The sequence below is a fragment of the Electrona antarctica genome (assembly GCF_951216825.1).
Source record: "Electrona antarctica genome assembly, chromosome: 16".
Taxonomy (NCBI): Eukaryota; Metazoa; Chordata; class Actinopteri; order Myctophiformes; family Myctophidae; genus Electrona; species Electrona antarctica.
Window position 1 is genome coordinate 31,229,666 of NC_136797.1, and position 23,346 is coordinate 31,253,011.

The 23,346-nt window shown below is 41.0% G+C and overlaps 1 protein-coding gene across 2 annotated transcripts in view; it reads left to right on the forward strand.

Moving 5' to 3' along the window:
• astn2 (astrotactin 2) overlaps positions 1-23,346 on the forward strand; it is a 530,329-nt gene that overhangs the window by 80,818 nt on the left and 426,165 nt on the right. The gene's annotated exons all lie outside the window — the stretch shown is intronic.

Genomic DNA, 23,346 nt, shown 5'->3' on the forward strand with positions numbered 1-23,346 from the left:
TCATTTATAATCTCAATGTTAATTAAATTTGAACAGAGTACAAATGGATGTGGGTTCATTTGTATGCTCTCTGTTACAGTTGGAGGCCATCGATATTGTCCTTTTCTTTTTGCTGAGGTTTGCGTGATCTGCGCAAAAGGACAGTTAACCCATTTTGGGCGGGAACCCCTTTTGGTGTTTTAAACATTGTTATAATTTAGCTATTGAAAAATAGCAGATCTACAAGCTCATAGCGCGCCACCGAGTGGCGCCTTACGAGCTTGTAGGTCTGCTATTTTTGAAAAATCGTGAAAATATTTATTTCAGAAAACTGGAGGATTTAGAAGGATTTTTTTAAATTTTGAGGTCAGGCCTAAATGGGTCAAATGATAAGGGACAATATCGGTGGCACCCAACTGTACATGTGCAGTGTATTGTACCACATGTCCTTGCATAAATGTGAATCTACACCGACTTACTGGAAGCTGTAGAGAAGAAAAAAATAATATGCTCTTCTAGGCTCATGTTACTGTATATAGAGAGACCGAAGTAATTTATAGAATAGTGCGTTCACATTTGTAAGCAAGATATCGGCAATGACACGGAGTTTACAGTGTGGTGCTCAGTGCTGACAACAGCACATTTACTCTCCCAAGGGAAGCATTGCCTTTGACAGAGCTTCAGTCTGATGCAAGTTTTACTAGGCTAGCCAATGTCCTCACCATTTTGTTAATCCAGTAATAAAAGTGGTCTGCTTTAGCACACTTCTCAGTGTTTTATAGGCTTAACCCATTTAGGCCTGACGTCGAAATTAAAAAAATGTCTTCTAAATCCAGACAGTTTTCTGAAATACCTCATGTTTCTATGTCAGTGGTGTTCAATATGTCATGTCCCCCACAATTATGTGTATTCGGCCGCCGACCTCAATTTGAAAATATGTTGTTCCAGGGACCCCCCCCAGAAACAAAGATTTGAGTTAAAAACGTTCGCACTGAAAGAATATATATTAAAAAACTTGCACCACATTTTCCCGATTTTTCAAAAATAGCAGACCTACAAGCTCGTAGCGCGGCACTCGGTGCCGCGCTATGAGCTTGTAGATCTGCTATTTTTCAATAGCTAAAGCATAGCAGGGGGTTCCCGCCCAAAATGGGTTAATGTGAGGCCTTCTGTATAATGCTCTTTTACAAATACGTGTTCCCAGGCTCATAATAACCATAACTACTGCTTATTTGTTATAATACAAATAGCTTTCATTCAATAAAACAACATTATTCAGTTATTCTATTATGCATGTCCAGTCTATTATCTGCATTGCAGTCTCAAAATGCAGTCAAGCTTTAATGGATGGCTATTTAATGGAGTCAGTGCTACAACCCCATGTCTTTAATTTACATAATATCTGCAATGCAATAAAGCAAGTCAGCATATACATTTTAGATGTACAGCACAGCTAATATAGGGTTCCATTCTTCAATCTGTTTGTATGGTCTTTTGCATTCAGTACAATGTAAGCTTTCATTATTATTAACCTAAACAATTTACATACATTTACAATTTTGGCAAACAGATGTAATTGTTATTAACCCTCATTCCACATTTTTATTAAACCCACATTGACATACAGCATACATATTATGCAAAAAAAACAACCCAGACATGTATCATTTCAGGAATTACATTATTAGCTTTGATTCCTTTGATCTAATTGGTTAACTTGTCAGTAACAGTATTGAACAATTCAGCGTGCTGTGTGATAATGAGTGTTTCATAGGATAAACTTAGACCTCTGCTGTCTCATAGGTTTCCATAATTGGCTTCAGCACAGTGAGGAACAAATTGGTGATTTAAAAAAAAAAGGTCAATAAAAAGAGGGATCACACTGGTCATGCAAAAACATACTATGGTTTCCTAATGAGGAAACTCTTGTCAGTTTACCTAAAACTTGGGCTAAAAAAACGTCATAGCCGTCATCACAAATGTGATGAGGTCAGCGCATATGGGCACATTTGGGCAAGTGGCTATGGCCTAATTTAGCCCAATGAATGTTTTTTTTTGCTAAACTAATGCTTGCAATGGATTCAGAATCACGAATAACCCCTAGTTTGACACGTCACATGCTACTTTTGTTTTTATATAGGATGTTAATGGTACCCGACTTTCAACCCCTGAATTTACCATGATCCACAATTTATACAAATAAAATAAAAAATCTTTTGGGCCACGCCTTTTTATCTTAGATTGACTGGCCTACTATGACTCAGACATAACAATAAACAAACCTGATTTGCCCATATACCTGTATATAGGTAAATGGTGCATTTATACAGCGCCTTTATCCAAAGGTGCATTACATACAGTTGGAGGCCATCGATATTGTCCTTTTCTTTTTGCTGAGGTTTGCGTGATCTGCGTAAAAGGACAGTTAACCCATTTTGGGCGGGAACCCCTTTTGGTGTTTTAAACATTATGTTATAATTTAGCTATTGAAAAATAGCAGATCTACAAGCTCATAGCGCGCCACCGAGTGGCGCGCTATGAGCTTGTAGGTCTGCTATTTTTAAAAAATCGTGAAAATATTTATTTCAGCAAACTGAAGGATTTAGATGGATTTTTTTTTAATTTTGAGGTCAGGCCTAAATGGGTCAAATGATAAGGGACAATATCGGTGGCACCCAACTGTAGATTGTGCACTATATTCACCCATGCACATTCATACACCGATAGCGGAGGAAACCACGCCGCAAGGCACTAACCTGCTCATCGGGAGCAGTTAGGTCATAGTCATAGTCATAGTCTTGCTCTAGGACACTTCCACACTAACTCAGGGGGATCCCGGGATCGGACTGGGAACCTTCCGGTGGCAACTCTGCCCCTGAGCCACTGCCGCCCCAGTAGGCATGCCGCTATGAGTCAGACCATGACCATAAACAAACCCAGGCATATGGAGTTCCAGTTGTCCAGAGCCACAGATCTGCATCATTTGACCGACTTCAAAATGGTCACGCGTGGACTGGGAGTGTGGTGCCCGCCACAGAGGTTGTTGTCCAGAACCGCCAATCCGACCCATATGTCCATATGTAGGCCTGCATATAGAGATCCGGGGTATAGGGATCCATTTTTGGTCAAAACAAGGTTTATTCCAGGGCCCAGCACCGACGATGTGATGCTTCTGCATCATGTTAAAGCAGCACCCGCGGCAAACATGGAACGATACGGCATCGTCACACAACCCAACATAAGTTCACAACATCCGGTCTAGATTTTTGGCTCTTCAAAATAAGAGCTGAACAGGGACAAATGCTGGCGTGAATTATATCATTTGTCAATAAATGCTTGCGCTGTAAGTGTTAAGTGAGATGAAAGTATTTTTTGATGTTTTTTTTAAGCCTTTGATATGGTATATTCTTAGTTGTATATTATAAATTCATACTATTTAACTCAACCCCTTTAGAAAGCTGCAATCAATAAGAATGATGTTCTTTTGGAACACCGGCCTGGACAGGGGAGATATTGCACTTTGTGCTGGAGGCAATACCTCTTGTCATCCTGGAGTGGTCCTACCTTTTTTTTACCAGCAGCTTCGTAGAAGGTGCTGGTTAGTGTTTGCCCTGGAAACTTGCGACCGGTAGACTGACACCGCTAGTTCACACCATAGACATATATACATAGACGCCTCATTTGCCGCTGCAGTTCATTGGAGCGACGTGTATCCCAATGAAGGCGGAAGTGCAGTGCTGAAGGCTTTTTTTTTTTTTAACAAATCTTTATAACAGTCATGACAATATACATTACAAAACAAGACAAACAAACACAAACAACAAAGTTATTAACAATACAACATCAGAGCCAGGGGGGATTAGATTACTAACAGAAAACATTAAAAGAGTGAACACAAAGCAACAGTTCTCCGCAGCTTTCTTATTTAGAAGTGCTGAAGGCATTTGCTGAAGGCGACTGCGTCGCTGCCCGAGTGACGTCACTCATGTGAATCCTCCATGTCTCTCGCTGTCACTCAAGTGACTACTGGCCAATCACAGCGCGTCTTTTCCGGGACTTATGTTACGCACGCGGAAGCTTGACAATCTTCCGCTTTGCTTCCGCTATTCTTCGCAAGGAATGTCGGGAAAATAGTGCCTTCAATTTTGACACACGCCTCAGAGCCGGAAGGGGCGTCTATGTATATATGTCTATGGTTCACACCGCTAGTTGCTGAAGAGTGGGTTGCCAAGTCTGCATATTTCAAAAGCCCACAAAAATACCTTTCAACACACTACTTACACGCACTCCAACTCGCTTATAATTCGCGGACCTGGCAACACTGCCTCCCCTCTCCATTGGCTCACACACACACGCACGCACGCTCGCACACGCACGCACACACGCCTGGAAGCTACCGCCCACTCCACAAAGTGTCATCTCGACTCTCGCCCCGCGCCAAACTCCTCGGGACCTCCACAGCCCACAGCCTCTAACCGCGGACCCCCACGCAGGCTACCGCGGGACTTCTTTAGACCTGCCAAGCCTGTCAACACTACCGACAGCCTGTGCGTGCGGAGCGATGCGAATCATGCGATATATGATGGTTTGGAGAATGGCCGACCTGAGCGTGTACAAATACAACCAAATGGACCCATAACTCTACAAAATTTTAGACTCTCGTTTTAGGAAAGATTGACATGTCAATGTGTTCGGGTGTCAAACAAACCAACTGCGTGAGTGCTGTCAAGTGGAAACCTCATACTCATAGTAGCCAATTTGAATGCAATCTGATCAAACTGACTGATACTGATACAGTCAGGTGAAAACCTTGTATGACCAAAACCATTCCTTTACAAAATATATAATAATCAAAAATACTAAAATAGTTAAAATAGCCTACAAGCTCACACTGCATCATATTCATATCTTCACACGTTGGGAGCTTGTAGATCTGCTATTTTTTTTTTACTGTGGACCACCACCGCCGCAAATATAAAAGCTGCTGGTAATAATATGACAAAAGTCATCATTTCTTGTTGTTTTTTTTACATTACTTTTTATATGATTAAAATCTCAGTGTTTTGCCAGTTATTTGAGGCCCATCAGTGGGCCCCATCCCACAGGTTGGAAATCACTCACTGGTCTATTATGCAGCTTGGTCAAAAACATTGTATTCACACACAAACGTTGTGTGACTGAATGTCAGCGTTGCACTGATTTACGTGAGGGAATGGAAGCCAGTTACCTTAAAGTCTTTTCCTGACTGTCTGACACTCTCATCACAACAACTTTTGAGGATGTCACCCGTCGTCAAACCAAACTCACTGTCTGGGCAGGTCTCTGTCATCGGAATTTCAGCTTCCATCAACGCCAGGCCTGGCTTGAGTCTAAGGCTGCTTGACGATGGAACGCATTAACATGCACCTGGCTATGCCATCTCATTGCATAAGCAATGTGCCGCTATTCTGCATTACAACAGTGCTTCTTTCTGTACCTTGCCGGAAGGCCTTTACGGGAGGCCATTGATTTGCACTCTCATCTTTGCCGTCGACAGTCCAACAAGCAATGGATCGGAGGGTGGTCGTTTTGTCGTCCTTCTGTCGCCCCGCTGGTGGAATTTAGTTTCTCGTGTCCATGGTTCCTTTTGATTTGTACTCCTGAGGGGCTAGCATGCTCCATTCCATGTTGTTAAAGGGAAATTATGCAGATTTTCAAAGGGAAATTGATTGTTCTGATGTGAGATCAAAAATATAGTCGTCAAACACATCGTTTCATATAGGCCATACCTTCCGTCCATCCGATTACATGAAACCACACATGCATTTATATAGCGCTATCATCCAAAGTGCTTTACAACGTGCATTACATTCGCCCATGCACATTCACACAGAGAGGACAGAGGAACATATGCAAGGTAGCAACTTGCTCATCGGGATCAGTTAGGGGTTCAATGTTACACCGGGGCTCCACCGGGCGCGTCAGCGTCGCGCCTCCGTCACCGTCAGGGAATGTTCCCTTTTTAATCAATGAAGGGTGGCTCCACTGCCTGCGTTGCGTTGCGTGACTGCATTAAAATTGCCCCGGTTCGTTTTTTGACGCACGCGACGGAGACGCAAGGCGTCCGGTCAGGAGCCCCGGCGTTAGTCTTGAAGGACACTTTGAGAACCTTCCGATTCCCAATCAGAACAGTGGTTTTAGGTTGATTTAGGTTGAAACTCTGCAATGTTCCCCTTTAAATAGTTGTATTGCTTGTAAATTACTATCAATGACTGCCATCTATGGCTGCCTAAACTGTATCATCTCATTGTAATGTCATTGTTTCATTCTCCTATTCACTGCTGGGACAATGGTAAATGGTCCTTTCTTGAAGTGGTTGCTATTTTCTTGCCCCGACACTGACGTGATGTACATAAACCTTTTGATCCGTTATTATTGTACGAGGACCTTTCCTGGTTGAGAAACTGGAGTAGCAGAACTTAAGCATTATCCCTTTCGTACACAGTGGCAGGAAATGTAATAAGAGGAAACTAAAGGTTGGAGAACACGCACGCGCGCGCGCACACACACACACACACACACACACACACACACTGAAGTAATTCACACACCCATCAGAATTAAGTGGAATCGATAGCAGTGAAGCCATTTCTGACAGTTCCTTTTTCATTTGCCCCTTCAGAGTCGGCAAGAAGTGGAGGGCAGCAGACGTATAGTGCGACTCATAGAATTATTAACACCAAATGCTAACCACTTTGCCTCCACAAAAGGCGCACAGAGGTTGTTTGATCAGGCCTGTGAGACGTACCACGGTACATCTTAAACAAAGCCTACGTCTGACAGCCAGCAGAGGAAGAGAGAGAGAGAGAAAACAATTTTCTCAGCAGCTCCCCAGCAACTCTCCACCAGCATTCATCTGTGATACACAGATGTAATGCTCGGCATACTGTATGGGGAAACAGGAGGGAGCATACAGGACAGGCATTATTGTTAGCATGTCCCACTACAGGGTTTCCTAATCTTTTCTTTTGGACTCCAAAATGGCCATAGTCAATGTGCTGCTGCATGACTCATTGTGAGCTTGTAAATTTGGTGCTATTTTCTAAAATATACCGTAAATGGGGAACACCAGATTGGAAACGGTTAAACTGGCACAATAATCTTATGAATTGAATTTGAATGTGAAAATAGAAAGGCACACACAGTATACCGGTATACTTTTCTCCCCTTTCCAATTCGTGCCTGCCGTGGCCCCCCACTTTGGAAATGTGTGAAGTAGAGAATGAGAAAGAAATCAGTTGTATTGTCTGCAGCAATGTTGTGGGCGAGTAGAAGATTTTTCAAAGAAATGACACATTCGGGTTCACAGGGAGGACAGGTAGTATTTTCCCAGAATGAGACGCAATAAAGTCTGGCAGCTCAGAGCCTTTCATATGTCATGTTACAGAACATAATCTTCAGCTCTCTGAGATCTTGGCGTCCATACCACCAAATACATTACACATAGTGGAAATTGGACATCTATTCATGGAATATCAAGATATAATGTCAAACACTGCCAGATAGCCAGCTATAGTCTTCATTGAAAAATGCTATCATTTGTACTTTAGAAAAATCCTTCTGCCTCATTTCATGATCTTGGGTCGATGCCCAGGGTCATTTAATATCATTGATATTTAGACAATGTGAAGGTAGAATCACTATTCTTATCTCTCTTATTAGATGTGCAGAGGTACAGTGCAGCCTACAGTACGTACATGCTTGAAATGGCCTTGCTATAATTAACCAGTCACTGGTGATATATGACCATGAGTGTGTTAGGTCAGCAAGGCACAGAAAGCTCACAGGCCCAACTATAATTGTGGCTCCACTGAAATCAAGGTCTTCTGAAATTAGTTTCCACCCTGGCTTGGCACACAATGACATAATGGTGCTGGTCAGGGGATGGATACTTTCACTTTTATTGCATTAAACTCTAAGGGGTTTTGATGTAATTGTTCACAACTTTAATTGTTTCAGTCACCTTTTGGTTTCTTTCACTTTACAAATGTGCTTGTTATAGCACCATGAATAGAAACTCAATCCTAATTAAAATGCATTCACTAGCCAGCCAAGCACTTAAAGTGACTGACATAAGAAGGTTCTAGAATAAAGGGTTATTGGAAAATTGATTTATTCAATGAACTAATTGCTATAAGTATGTAATCCATGCATATTGAGCAGTGATGATGAAGAGAAACTTTAATTATCTTTATATGCACCCAAACACTAAAGGTTGAATTAATCAGTTTCTCTATTGTGTCTCTATTGTGTTAGTTAGTTGTGCTGGTTTGGTTTATTTTGTTAGACTAAATATATTGAGGCTGTATAGCAGAGATAATTTTTCTTCTTTTGTTTATTGCATTGCATACTCGGTCACATTAATATTTTTTGTTGCTTTAAAAAAGGACACGGATAGTTGTACAATGAGGCGGCTAGCTGGAGATTGTTGGAAGTGTGTTTTCAGTCCATGAGTTAGGACTGTTCTCATACAGTCGAGAACACATTTTCGGAGCAACATGTGTCATGTGTTTTGTTCAAGCGTTGGATTATATTGCTGTGGCTCTGCTTCTAGCCATGTATGAGAGCGTTATATGGGCTCAATTTCCGTCACCGCTAAACCCCTTATCCCTAAACTTCTTTGCCTTTTTTTTTTACTATTTTGAAAAACATTTGCATAGTTCAACTAGCCAATCTACATTGACACGTTGTGAGCTTGTATACTGGCCATTTTAAATATTCAAAAATGTTTTGCAAACGTGCCCTATTTTACATTTTCTTGCCAAAATCTGGTGTCATGCGTCATAGATATGTCATAGAGCAGTGATGGCGTATGACTGATTTGACAGGCTTGTCACATGAAGTCCAAGATCCTTTTTAGAGCCCATGTGGTTGCAGAGATCCACGACACGTCATTCGATTTTTTTCCCTGAAGGCCAGCAGCAGGAGTTATATTGAGGACATTGGAAGATTGACGAGAGCTTGAGATGGGATAATATGTCATGGTTAGGGACACGCACAAAAAAGCAAGCGGATTTGCCTAACAGCTGAAGAGAGAGCGTGTTACGAGAGAGTGTCATGCCCAAAGTCAGCCGCCGAAGGACATTAGACCATGTCAAATACACATAACATTGCTCCATGGATACTTCTAGAGACTTTTCAGATGTTATTTAATCATTTTCAACCTAGCCTACCAATAGGTTAGGTAGGTTAACCTACCTAACGTATTGGCCATGTCATTATAGGTGACATTCTTCTTTTTTATTTACAATCACACAGTGCATCACCTTGTAAGCTTGTAGATCTCTAATCCTCATACAACTAAGTTTATAGGGTTTTAATTCCACCGATTTATGATGGATTTCAGTTTGGTTTTTCGAGTGATAACATTGTGCGAAGAGACAAAGGAAAAAAGTAAGACTATCCACTCAGTTTCCCTCATTACAGGGCAATGCATCAGTGACATTTATGGGTACTGTTATAGGGATAATGCTAGCTGAAAGCTATTAAATGTTACACGGCAAAGCTTGATTAGATTTCGATAGCTTAGTGTGGCACTTTTGGGGAAAGTAATCGTTGATAATAAATGTGAGAGCTACAGTAATGGATGTTTCTCTCAACAATGAAGTTTGGATATGAGATTCCTCAAGAGAAAGTAGTCTGCTATGCAGATGTTTTTGCACAAGAGCCACTACTACTAATACAACGAATGATAGCTACCAGAGACGAAATGTTTTTACAATCGTTAACCTGGTGCGGTACAAACGGGACGAACCGACTAGGCGAATATACTATATATTCAGGTCTAATTCCTCATGGGGGCTCGAGCCCCGCCGCCCCCACGGAGTCTACGTCACTACGTCGAAGTGTCCTTGAGAAAGACACTGAACCCCTAATTGCTCCTGGTGTGCTGGTTGGTGCCTTGCATGGTTTCCGCCGACATCGGTGTATGCATGTGTGGGTGAATGTAATGCACAATCTATGTAAAGCGCCTTGGATAAAGGCGCTACATAAATGCACCATTTACCAAAGTAACATTGTCCTTTCTTAACAAATATCTAAGAGAAAGCATACTGTATAAGGAAGGATAATTGCTCCTAAAATGGAGCCCTGGGGCACCCTTTACAGTTTAGCATGGATTTCACGAGTTGAGTATTCTCTCAGTGATCATACTGCAAAAGAGGCCCTGTCAAGAGTAACCTAGAAACACATTCAACAATCTAGTGGTGGAAAGTAAGTAAGCAATACATTTACTTAAGTACTGTACTTGATTTACCTTTACTTTACTGGAGTATTTCCATTTATTTTTATACCACTACATTGCAGAGTCAAGAAAAAAGAGAAAAATCACACCCGTGTGAAATGAGTGACCATAACAACCATGCTCAGTTGTTGGAGTGGTTTGCACCACTCAAAAAAAGGGGGAACAAGTTACTATTATGCAGCCCTATTATGCATTTTTGGCTAAATAGCCAATTTACAAGCTCACAACGTGCGGTATTGCTATTTTCAAAGGATTTGTATACATTTTACACATTTGAAGACTTGAAACGAAAAATGGGACCGTCTAATCTACATGAGTATTACTTTTGGTACTTACCGGTAAATACATTTTGATGCCAATACCTTTGTACTTTTACTCAAGTACATTTTAAATACCGAACTTGTGACATACTTTCTACAATGGGTAAATTGCTACATTTACTTAAGTAAAATATTTGAGTACTTCTTCCATCACTGAAATTGGGTAATCAGCGGTAACAAATGCTTTTCTGGGATCTAAAAGGATTAAAAAGAGCATTTCCCTGCATCTGCTGTTAAGATAATTTGTCACAACCCATTTAGACCTGCTGTATGCCTTGTGCGTGCGTGCGTGACACATGTAATTAAAAAAAGCATTTGACAGCCTAAACCTTTGGATATTACTGAAAATAAATATTACTCCCCAAGAACTCTAGACATTTTACGACTAGATGTATATCTTTCATTGTTTTAATTGATTTTTACTTTTTTATCATCATTAGCGGGCAAATTAAAGTGATTTTCAGTAAAAGCCAAAGGGTTAAGCTCTAAAAAAAACAGTTTTTATTTATTTCGTGTTCCCATCTGCTTCAGAGGCTGAGAAATAAATATTTCAGTGAACATTGACAATTCTGTGAAGTTTTTCAGAAAATGGGTTACGGAAGTGCAGTCTCTGTTGTAAAGTGTTCTAACATTTCTCAAATCTGCAGCATCAAACACACGGCTGTGTGTGTGTGTGTGTGTGTGTGTGTGTGTGTGTGTGTGTGTGTGTGTGTGTGTGTGTGTGTGTGTGTGTGTGTGTGTGTGTGTGTGTGTGTGTGTGTGTGTGTGTGTGTGTGTGTGTGTGTGTGTGTGTGTGTGTGTGTGTGTGTGTGTGTGTGTGTGTGTGTGTGTGTGTGTGTGTGTGTGTGTGTGTGCGCGTGCGTGTCTTCAACCGCGTATCCGTAGTTGGGTTGCGGGGATGTGTGCTTATCTAGAGCTAATCTCACAAACCGTATATCAACACCATATTACTACTGGCACAATTATTTGTGCCAGTAGGTCAAATATATACCTCCACACATTGTTACGCCGTGGCTCTGCAAGAGGCTAATTATCTACGAGGAGGTCTTTCTGTACAGTAGTCCACTTAAATAGCAGCCTGTTGGCTGACCACTATACTAAGTCAATATCAAGTCAATGAAGCCTTTATCCTTATTGTTAGTTGTATAGATATTTATATAGATATGCTGTACCTCTAGTCAGTGTGATTGGTTCACTTTGCTAGTGCCCTTTTGACCTCGTTCTTATTGGGGAGAGAGAGAGAGATTACTAAAGCTTCTATTAGTGTGTATTGTAACAGAGATCAGTGTGCTCGTGTGGAGTCATGTATCATTTGTGAACCTAACCTCGGCACAACACGTCAGTGCCTCAGAATACTATATTACAATGGCTCTCTGCTATTTCCCGCTCACTCCGAGCATGAATATGAAGCCAGGCACACTTGGGGCAGGCACAACAACCTAATTACCTTTAATTAGTCCATAATGAGGACAGGAGCCAAGTTACGAGCCACTATAAGCCCGTCTTCTTCTGCTGCAAGCGGCACCGTATGTGTGGTCCGGGGGGTTCTCTTGAGCACGGTTTCTTTGCATTTTTTTGGTGTCCTTTTCTTGCATATAGGGAGTTTAATTGTACTGGGACCTCTTCATAGAAAGTGTCTTGGCATGGTGCCCATGCATTGTTCTCACGCCTGGCAGCCTTGTGCCCAGATCGCAACAGGCCACCTAGCACATGGCCGGGTGCCAGGGTTGCTGTGCTGATGTCATCGTGACGCCGTTGCTACACAGTAAAATACCCAGTGTTAATGTTACAAGTATTAATTTTTTACAGGTCCATTTAGTTATGTTAGTTCATTTAGAGTTTAGAGTGCAGTCTCCAGTCTCGCCTTGTATTTTAACCACTTGATGTATACTGTACTTCGTCGTATGACGAATAGCAACAATAGCTGATTAATAAGCTCACGGCGCATCATATAATGTGACGCATTTAAGTGTGTCAAGCATGTTGACCTGCTCTCCATCATTTGTGACGTCATGGAGAAATCCTTCACTATCCACAATGCTAATGTGCAGCAGCGACGCCTCCAATTGGTGGAGCTCGTGTTGCTATCGAAACGTTACAGCCATCAACACGTGGCATTTGTGCAGGCAAATGGCATGCGTGCTTCTACAGGTCACATGGCCAGGAGACATAATCGTAATTCGAATCAGTCTTGTACCTTCACCTTTTTTTTTTTTACATTTTCCAATAATTCTTATGAACTCATTGACTGCCATCCCTCCCCCACCCCCTGTTCCCCCCTCGCCAGGCTTTTGTCTATCCGGTCTGTGTCTCAGAGGAGGACTGTGGACAGTTCCGAAACCCGCCTACCAGTGACATCATCGATGGGAAATCCAAGCTAATTGAAACTGGAGGCTTTATATTCCTGGACGCTATTGTTCTCACCTTAATAAAAATCTGTTTGAGAGGGAAAAAAAGCCTAGTGATCATGTCCCTGGAAAGGGGGTGTCTGACGTGTCTATTTTTTTGACCGTTTCATCATGAGCATTAGTGAGATGAAGTTAGGTTGAAAAGGGAAAAGGGTCCTTTAACTGTTCTCTATATTTGTAAATGTACTGTATTATTTATTTAACATAATGAATGTAATTCTCTTTGATACAAGAATCATAACACTACAGCTCAGGATTTGCCCCGTTATTCTCTGAGACGTAAATTTATCTTTAATGGTAAATGCTAAATTTAGCATTAAAGATTCAAACCGTGCTTCTTGTTTAATGCCAAGGATGAAACTGAAGTCTGTTTTTTAATCATGTGCACTGTTAACTCTTTGAGAGTTTCAAGGATTTCTATATAGTTTTTAGACTTCTCTATGGCAGAATGGCGTTTTTGAATGATTTATTGAAAATTCTCTGCTGTGAATGTGTGACAACGAAAGACCTTCAGAGAAAGCTTGGCTTGTCTGCTTCCAGGAAAAAAATGAACTGAGTTGATAAAGTGTTTAGTTGTGGTGTTGGAAGCCATTTAAAAGAGCCTGCATTTACACTGGGTAGTGTTTCTAGGACAACAAAAAAAGTTATGACCGGTTGAAGTTTTATTTTCTAAATAACTTTTTTTCTGCTGGGCGTACATAGCCATGCAATATCTCATTTTAAAGGGTGAGTTGTCTAGTTCAATTAAAATAAAATAAAAAGTTTATCACATGTACCACTGTAGATATTTTGCCATCTATAAATAGCATGGTCAGTCATGATCAATCTGACCTATCCAGCTAAAAGTCCCCCTAGCTCTGAAATGGAACATCATATAAACTCAATTCTTTTTTGGGGTAAAATTAGACATTCTAACGCACATTTTGATATATACCATGTTTACATAGTCTTACCAGTACCGTGTCTATTCATGCATGTATCTCAAAAACCTGTTGTGAAGAAACAGTTTTGATAAAAAACTCATCCAAGGACATTGTTTTGATATGACTTTGTGCCCATGATATGTATCAAAATATAGACTTGAATGTATACTGTATTATAACAAAAAAATTGGGTTCTTACCATCTACCGTTACAGAGTAAATCACAGTTGAAACTCGCTTAGTCAAACCATAAACCTCAGACTAGTGAACAAAATAGCCATGACAGGTCTAACTCATTGTAAAAGCTTGTCTTTTATTTTTTATGACTACTAACATAATACAATTATAATAAATATTACAGAAAATAAATAGGCCTACATACAAAACAGTTGTCCCCAAACTCCCCAGTGTCCCCAAACCACTGCATTCCAGTTGTTCTTGACGGTGTGTGTGTGTGTAGGCTAAATTTAAAAAAAACAACAACTGAAATGAATGAATGCATCCGGTTCAGTGTCGGAGAACTCCATCGCAGTCTTGACTCTTCGTCTTCATCATCATCATCATCATCATCATCATCCTCCTCCTCCGATGCCAGTTCTAAATATATAAAAATAAACATTTAGCTGTAGTCAGCCCGGCCAATAGCCAGTTGGGGGGGGGGGGGGGGGACGTAAGCTATCTGACATCATCGTCATCATCATCATCACACGGAGACACACTAAACAATGTACAATCATGATTGTATACAATATACAATGAATGCAATTATCATGCAAGCTCAGACGTCAATGAAACGTCATACAGATCTTATATAATACGCTACTGTTAGCTTCACTCCCCGTCCCCCCTCCGATCCTTGTAGCAACGTCATCATAACCACGCGTTGCTTCAGTAAACGATGCATGTTTGTTCTCCGTCTTTGTAGACAGTAAATAAAAGGAGCGAACATTACTCTAAAGATCAGATCGCCTATAAGGCACGCTACAATATAAAATACTTGTACTGCCATGCGTGCATGCCTGCTACGATACATTTGTACTGCACCAACCAACCGATCGACACCAACCCCCCCCTCCAGCCCTTAGCCAGCACCAATGCACCGACCAACACCATTAGCCAGCACCTTCGGTGCTGGCTAATGGCTGGGGGCCATCGTGGTGAGTCATTCTGGCGTCATGATCTGACTAGTAGTAGTAATTATCCAAGCATCTATTTGTAGCGATCATCTTATGATTTCTGATCACTATAGAAGGGCATTTTCTACAATAAGATTACCTCAAAACATTCCGGGTTGATCGTCTTCTTCAATGGTTTCCCGGTATAGCTCATCGGACGACGATGGGGAGACAATGAAAAAAGGAGGGAGGGAGCAGCGAGTCTCGCTGTAAGCACTGGACCAGGGCTACTCCGCCTGGAGAAGGCGACTGGGACGCGTATGGATCAATACTACTACCACAAAACTCGCTCAAATAAATAGTACTGCTTTCAACTTTTTCTGCTAGAAAATCGCTCGGACGAGACGGCAAACAGGCAAAACAATGAAAACTATGAAGACTCCCTCTGCCCCCACTGTTTACAGGGGGTGGGACCAGCTTCCAATGGCAACACGTACACGTGTGTCACGTGACACGGGTTTTCTGGGTAATGTAGTTGGAATATAAGCTCAGGAATTTAAACAGCGCTTCGGAGCATATTAATATGTTTAGATTCATCAAAAACTGTGAAGACGCCAATTGGCGTCATTGATCATTTACGGAATTCTGATGAAGACGCCAATTGGCGTCTTTCACCTTCTAAGGGTTAATGATAACCTTGGTTTGGCTGAAAAGATAAGAACTGTTTCTGGAATAATGGTTCTGGCCAATGTAATTTTTGTAGTTCTTGTACATGGCAGACGGGCCAGTTGATAATTTGAATTATGATAATTTCTGAACTTTGGAGTCTTCTCTATATAATTTAAAGCACACGGTTCTGGTGTTTTGATAATTCAAGGTCTACCTGTTTTGTGTGTCCACAGCCCTCCTGTGAGACACAGGCAGAGTATTTCTCTTTTCTTTTTGAGGTGCGCTAGCCCCTCCTATATACAGCTTTTGTCCCCACATGTCTCAATATTTGCCATTGATAATGAAAGGAGAAAATAGGTCAAATGTCCGCCAAATATGACGTAAATCTTGCCCCCACACGTCTCAATATTTGCCATTGACAATGAAAGGAGAAATTAGGTTGAATGTCCACCAAATATGACGTAAATTTGTGGCAACACAAAGCGCCCCTCACTTCACACGGGTGTGATTTTTTTTAAATACACATGCTGTGGTGTGACTGTCCATGTCTTGACCTCACAGAGCAGTACTACAGTACAAGGCATTCCAGACAAGTGTCCTCCAGACCTCCATATCCTGTCGAGGCAGTCCTGACACCAAAATATTTGAAGTCCTGCAGCCACCTCAAGCTGCTACTTTTCCATTAAGAGTCATCTTTTCCCAACTTTAGCCATTGGCTTTTAGTCATTATTCTCTGACCTACTTTTTCCACACAGACACATGGCTGGCAGCCTGGCGTCCTTAATGCAAGATGATCCATGTCTCTCAGCCCTGCAAAATGGAGAAGGTTATTTCTCGTTATCCCTGTGTGTTTTCAAATTGGACAGTAGCATTCTGCAATTTTTCTCGTACACTAACAAAAAAAACTATTATGAAACATACCGGTATTGAAAATGTTTGAATGTTTTGCGAATAAACGAAAAACTAATCTCAGCTACAATGGCATAGCAAAGGCATGCCACGGTTAATGTGGTTGTGTGCATGCAACTGTGCATGGTTACAAGAGGTGGCGATTCTTTGTTAGAGCACCCGCAGATGTTACTGTTAATTTAACACTTAACTTGGTATTAGGCACCCCGTTGTGAGCGTCGTTTTTAATTTGCTTTATTTGAAGCACACCACATTATTTTCCTAGCTGTGACTGCCAGCATTTTCTGGCAAGGGCTTGTGGATATTTCAAAGTAAAGAGCTTATATTGTATATATTAGACATATCTATGGGGCAAATACATTTTTAACCAGCTTTACACGTATTCATTGTGAATGAATGAAATATTAATGCTATCCAGTGGTAAGCTTGGATCACACCTTAAATCACTGTATTGGCTAGACAAACTTTTCCTTAAATTGGAAGCCTGAACACTCTGATCAGCACAATAATCCCGGTAACGTCTGGCAAGCTGAAACCATTTTAATAACTATATTGGATCCATTGGAACAAAGTCATTTTCTTTCCATTTCCTGAAAAGTAACGGTTTTGACCGTATAAGCATTCCGCGACAATATGATAGAGAGACATAAATCGTTCGGAATCGAACCAGGGATGTTGAGAAGCTCTTGACTCCCCTGGAACCCCTTCGACGCCTGGGGTCGCCTGACCCCACTTTGATAATCATTGACTTGGGAGACTTACTGGTAACAACAGCCGTTGCATTCAGCAGAGCTTCACAACTCCCTCTGTGGCTTACAAGCAGTGGTCCCTTAGTAATCCTTTTTAACTATGCTGGTGAAAACAACATAGGGGCAGCGGTGGCCGAACGGTTTGCGGAGCGGTCTTGTTATCGGAAGGTCGCCAGTTCGAATCCCCGGACCGACACGTTAAAATTACCACCGCTGAAGTGCCCTTGAGCAAGGCATTGAACCCCTACCATGAAATGTTCTATGAGCAGGGTCTGGCTGTAAACAAGCATCTCGAGCTTAGTCCATTCACCCTGGGTAAACAAAGAACTTTGCTTTGCTTTGCTTTTACATCTACTTGCAATGATTGCGCTGTAGCTTTTCGTTGCTCCTTGGTCATTTAATCCATTTAGACCTGAGGCCGATTCTAAAAATGCCTCCTAAAACCTAACCTAAGGTTTTCTGAAAACCTTAAAAATCTTACAAAAACGTGACACAGAGGACACAGCCGGCATCCAAGGTACAACTTGAATATTGGTAGCCCCAGGTCTAAATTGGTTAAAATGAGAGTATGTGAGCTCACAAGTGGTTATATTGTCTACCTTAGTCCAAGGTCATTTTCAAATTCAAAGTTCCCTGTAATAATTTCACACTGATTTGCATTCATTCATTCATTCATTCATTCATTCATTCATTCATTCATTCATTCATTCATTGTGCAGATACTATTCTTTCACATGTGCATTTGCATTGCTCTGATACTCTCATAATCAACTCATCAAACTCATCATCAAAGTGTAACAAATATTTACACTTTGATCATATATGTGGGGATGCCAGTAGAGTAGAGTGACGAAGGGATTTGACTGACACTAATATAATTAATTTGGGACATGCATATAACACATAACAAACTCTTTTGAAGTAAATAATTCATCATGTTATCAGTTGCCTTAATTTATGCAGCTACTAATAGCCAATCAATATCATTAAGTGATTTGCTTTCCCCCCGTTCCAACCAATTTAGAGTTCATGTGACATAAGCAACTACATAAATAGTCCTATATGGCCACTAAATATGTGCTGTACATGCATAGAGAAAATACAAACAAATATAACAGCTGAAGGTATGCAGTGTGTTGCAGATGTCAGTAATAGGTCGTTCAATTATGGCACTATTTCAGTCAGTGTCATGATTGTAGGGAGGGAAGGCTCATTATGACTCCTGTGTCGCATTGCTTCACATTGTGACCTTTTACACTACCGGTATTTGTGAAATATCTTGAAGATTCTGAACCTTTTTTATCATATTATGACATGCCCAAAATAGGGACGGCATGTTGAAAGTGTGTGGTAGCGGGGTCCAGGTGGTTCAGATAGTACATATAGTGCTTCAGCGCCTATAGGCAAATTGCAGGGGGTTGATTACAGAGTACATGACAGATTTCTTTACGAGCAATATAATCTTCACTAACCTGAAGTCATTCAGAATTTGTCCAGAGGTAATGGTGGACATGGAAACACATTTTCCTCCCTGTGCCGTGCGGTTGGTTTGTCCGTCTGTTTGTCAGTCTGTCCGGCACTTTGGCTACAAACAAGATAACTCAAAAACGTGTTGCTGGATTACCATGGTATTTACTGAGTACTTTCATGCTTCTCAAAGCATGAACCCTGCTTATTTTGACCCTGCTTATTTTGGGTGGGATCTTACAGGATCTTTAATACTAAAATTCTCCCACACCAGAATTGGAGTTTTTTGACTCACTAATACCTGAGGCCGATTCTACAAAATGCCTTCTAAATCCTAACAATTCTCAGATAAACTTATATCAGTGGTTCTCAAACCTTTCCATGTCAAGCTAAGGACCCCCGACATTGTATGTATTTGGCGCAGACCCCCATCTTAAAGTATTATGTTCCAGGGACCCCCATAAGCAAAGATTTGAGTTAAAATGGTTTGCTTTAAAAATATATACAGTATATTCAAAGACTTGCACACATTTTCATGATTTTTGAATAGCCTGGTTAAATTATGCTTTCCCAGTATTTATGGGTTAATTAAAAAATATATTTGTATTTTGTTGCACCACTCGGGTATGGTTTGAGGTGAATTAAAGAGGTGGATGGATGGCTTGATAAGTAATCAAATTGAGGACTAAGGAGTGGGTGGTAGCCTCGGCATCCTGAAGTGCTTCCGTGACTGTGAGAAGTGCTATTTCGGTGGACTGGGCCCACTTGAATTCTGACTGGTTGGGATCCAACAGGTTATTCAGTGAGAGATGGAGAGAGAGCTAGTTCAAGAGTTTTGGAAAGAAAGGAAAGGTGTGCAGCCGGCCTTTACTTATTGACGTCTTGAGGGGTGAGGAGTCCGTGTCTTCGCTCTGGCTGACTTGAAGGCAGATCTGAAGGCCGGTGAAGATTGGAATGAATGGGAGTAGATTGGAGACCATAGTCTGGAAGATCGAGGAGGAGTTCTAGAGGACAGATGGCCGGTCTCGTGGAAGTCACAAATTCCAAGACCGCATCTGGAGAGGTGAAAAGGATTACACGCGTGATATGTTGGGGTTAGCTTTTAGAGTTAGACGATGGATTAACAGAAAGATGGGTCAACATTCTTATCACAGTGGGTGATGAAAGCTTCAGCAGAGAGGTGTGTGTGTGCGTGTGTGTGTGGGGGGGGGGAGGAGAAGCTGGGGGAAAGCTTCCTTGGGTTAGATCGATGGTGCAACAGAAAAGGACTTGACAGAGGGGGGGCCCAAATGAGCAATATTGAAATGCAAACCATACAAAAGTCATCAGGTTTAATGAGGGAATATATATATATATATATATATATATATATATATATATATATGGGGAGATGGACGTTCGTATCCTGCCACAACATTATGCTGCAATCACACGGGCAGATGCAACAGATGCAAAGCTACACTAGTACACCTAGTCACAGACGGTGTCGTCGTTAAGCAGCAGTAGGATGATCCCACTGGCAGCAGGTGTCCGTTTATCACTAGCACAACCACAAACGTCCAACACATATACAATGAATTACTCACCTAATGCTGCAGCGTGTGTAACCTACATTGTTTAAGTGACAGATAGTTTTCATATTGTAAATATGGTCGTTAACGTGGTTTAGCACTGATTGGTCAATCGCAGAATTCAGCGGTGTGTTATTTCTTCATAAGCAATTAGGAAATATCTCGTTTTGTTGTGTTTTGGGTCAATTTATTAATTTATGTATTAAAGGAGATATAGAATAGACAAGTTTCCAGTGTTTGTACACAGAAGTCAGTGATGTTTCCAAACAGAATTCAAATCTAGCTCCACCCCCCCTCCCCCGTCATTCTATTGGCCGAGCCAGGTCACTTCAGGCTATGGGGTTGCTGTTGATGCTGGGAGGGACGCAAGGGAGATTTGCGGTCGTATGGCTAAATATGACATTACAAAATTATGAATTTCTATCTGTCTTAGTTGAGTTGACATGCTTTTTTACGGGTAACTGCAGCATATAGTAAGAGAAATCTATGAAAATCTGGGAACTAAATCGTTACCAAGAAATTTCTTCACCAATGTGTTTCTAAATGTGTCTAATAACATGTACTAAAAGTTTGAAATTCAACTCCTGTGGGAAAATTGAGTTATTAGCATAATATGTGACCATACCCATAACATCCTATATAAGGCAAAAAAAGTCCAAGTTTCATCATTCTTTAAGTAGCATGTGACATATGAAACTAGGGTGTTTGCATGATTCTGAATCCATTCCAAATTAGTTTTGCACAAAAAACACTCCTTGGGAGGAAAACGGCCACACAAACGTGATGAGGTCAGCACATTTGGTCAACTGGATATGGCCTAATTTAGCCCAAGGAGTGTTTTTTGTGCAAAACTAATGCTTGGAATGGATTCAGAATCATGAAATCACCCTAGTTTCATATGTCACATGCTACTTAAAGAATTATGAAGTTTGGACTTTTTTGCCTTATATAGGATGTTATGGGTATGGTCACATATTATGCTAATAACTCAATTTTCCCACGGGAGTTGAATTTCAAACTTTTAGTACATATTATTAGACACCTTTAGAAACACATTGGTGAAGAAATTTCTTGGTAACGATTTAGTTCCCAGATTGGTCAAATACCTGATAAAATGCCCTTACTAATAAGCGCAATATCACACGAGCCCTGTGGTCGCAAATGAGGAAGTGGCGGAGGTAGAGACTGGCTCTCAACATATTATTTTATTTGTAATCGGTGCATAAAATATATGTTGCCCCTCAAATACCCCAGCCACTACAGTATCGTTCATGTGAACTACTCTGTCCAAGGGTTATTCATTGCAATGATCAAAATTGCTATGATGATATCGGCTGATTCATGGTGGAGCGACTTGCACGGGTTGAATGCAGGCTTCAAGCCGGCAGGCAGGCTGGCAGCCGCGGTCGCCGAGGTGGTGAGTGGTCCGTGGTGACAGACTCACTATAGCGACTTCCACCATTTCAACAAATAAGCACATACAACCCAATTCACATGAACGATATTGATGTAACCAGGAGATTTGGTGGGGGGTCCGACGTTCTATGACGTCTGTCGGATCCTCCAAGTTCTCCCACGGTGGAATGGTTTGTGTGAGGGCTGAGGGGTGCTTGCTGTTGCTGCTTTTCACACCACCCAGACATAGCGATTCTCATAATTTCAATAAACAATCATAAACATACAATTTCACGGTAAAACTAAGATATGTGGATATATACTGTATTATTCTACATTGCAATCGCATCGCGTATTCATTATAATACTGCTGGGTTGAACACACCATCACAGCCTCACGCTGCAATTGGCTAAAAGTTTAAAACCCCCGAGGCGTCTCGGCAGGAAAACACTAGTGGATATAAACACCCAGAGGGAGCCAAAGGGAGAGTGTGTTGTTGTAGGATCATAATAATATTAATCTATTTTGTGTTCTTTTCCCCCTCTATCTTAAGATAGAGGGGTAAAAGGCCACAAAATAGATTTATGTATATTTAAATGTTTTGGCTTAAAGTTTGTCTAGTCTATATCACCTTTAAGTAGCATGCAATAAGTGGGACAATGTATGGCTGAATGGTAACCACCATTCAGCCATACAACCACCTCCGGTACGCGTCAGTGGTTAATCAGCCATACATTAGCCCTTACACACAGACACTATATATATATATATATATATATATATATATATATATATATATAATCTCAGGTACTATATTTGTTTCTTTCTTGTGGAAAAGAGACCTTGGCTGTATAGCCTGTAAATAAGATGAGAGAGACCCAATGGTTGTGTCGTTTTATTTGTGAAACAAGCTTACTGGAAACCCCTGTTTTTTTATTGTAATAAGGATAAGAGAGACCCAATGGCTGTGCCATTTGTAAATCAGCTAAAAGAAACCGTACAAGTGTGCTGTGCGTGGAACGAGCTTAATTTTCTCATTTATTTTGCCTTGAACTCATACTGCCCCTCTCTTCTTCCCTTAAAAAAAATAACACAATGTGAACTATGCACAAAACAAATTTCACCCACTTTTTTACTTGTAGAAATGTGAAGTGTCTGCAGGCTTTTACGCCCATATGGAGATTTCTCAAACATGGACACATCACATCTTTGGTGATATGCACCCGAATTTAAAGTTGATTAGTTGCATATATGGTCATATATGGTCATGCCCATATATTATCGGTTGGATTGGAGCTTTTGAACAACAGAGTTTGAAGTCAATCGGTCGGATATTATGGGAAAAATGTACTACATATGTGAGATCTGTTCGTCGGTGTGTCGGTCTGCCTGCCTGTCTGTGTCTCTTTTATTCCCATATATGGAATTCCCTGATATCATCACTATATGCCCATATAAATAGTGCATTTATATAGCGCCTTTATCCAAGGAGCTTTACATATTGTGCATTACATTCACCCATTCACACATACATTCATACACCGATTGCGGCGGAAGCC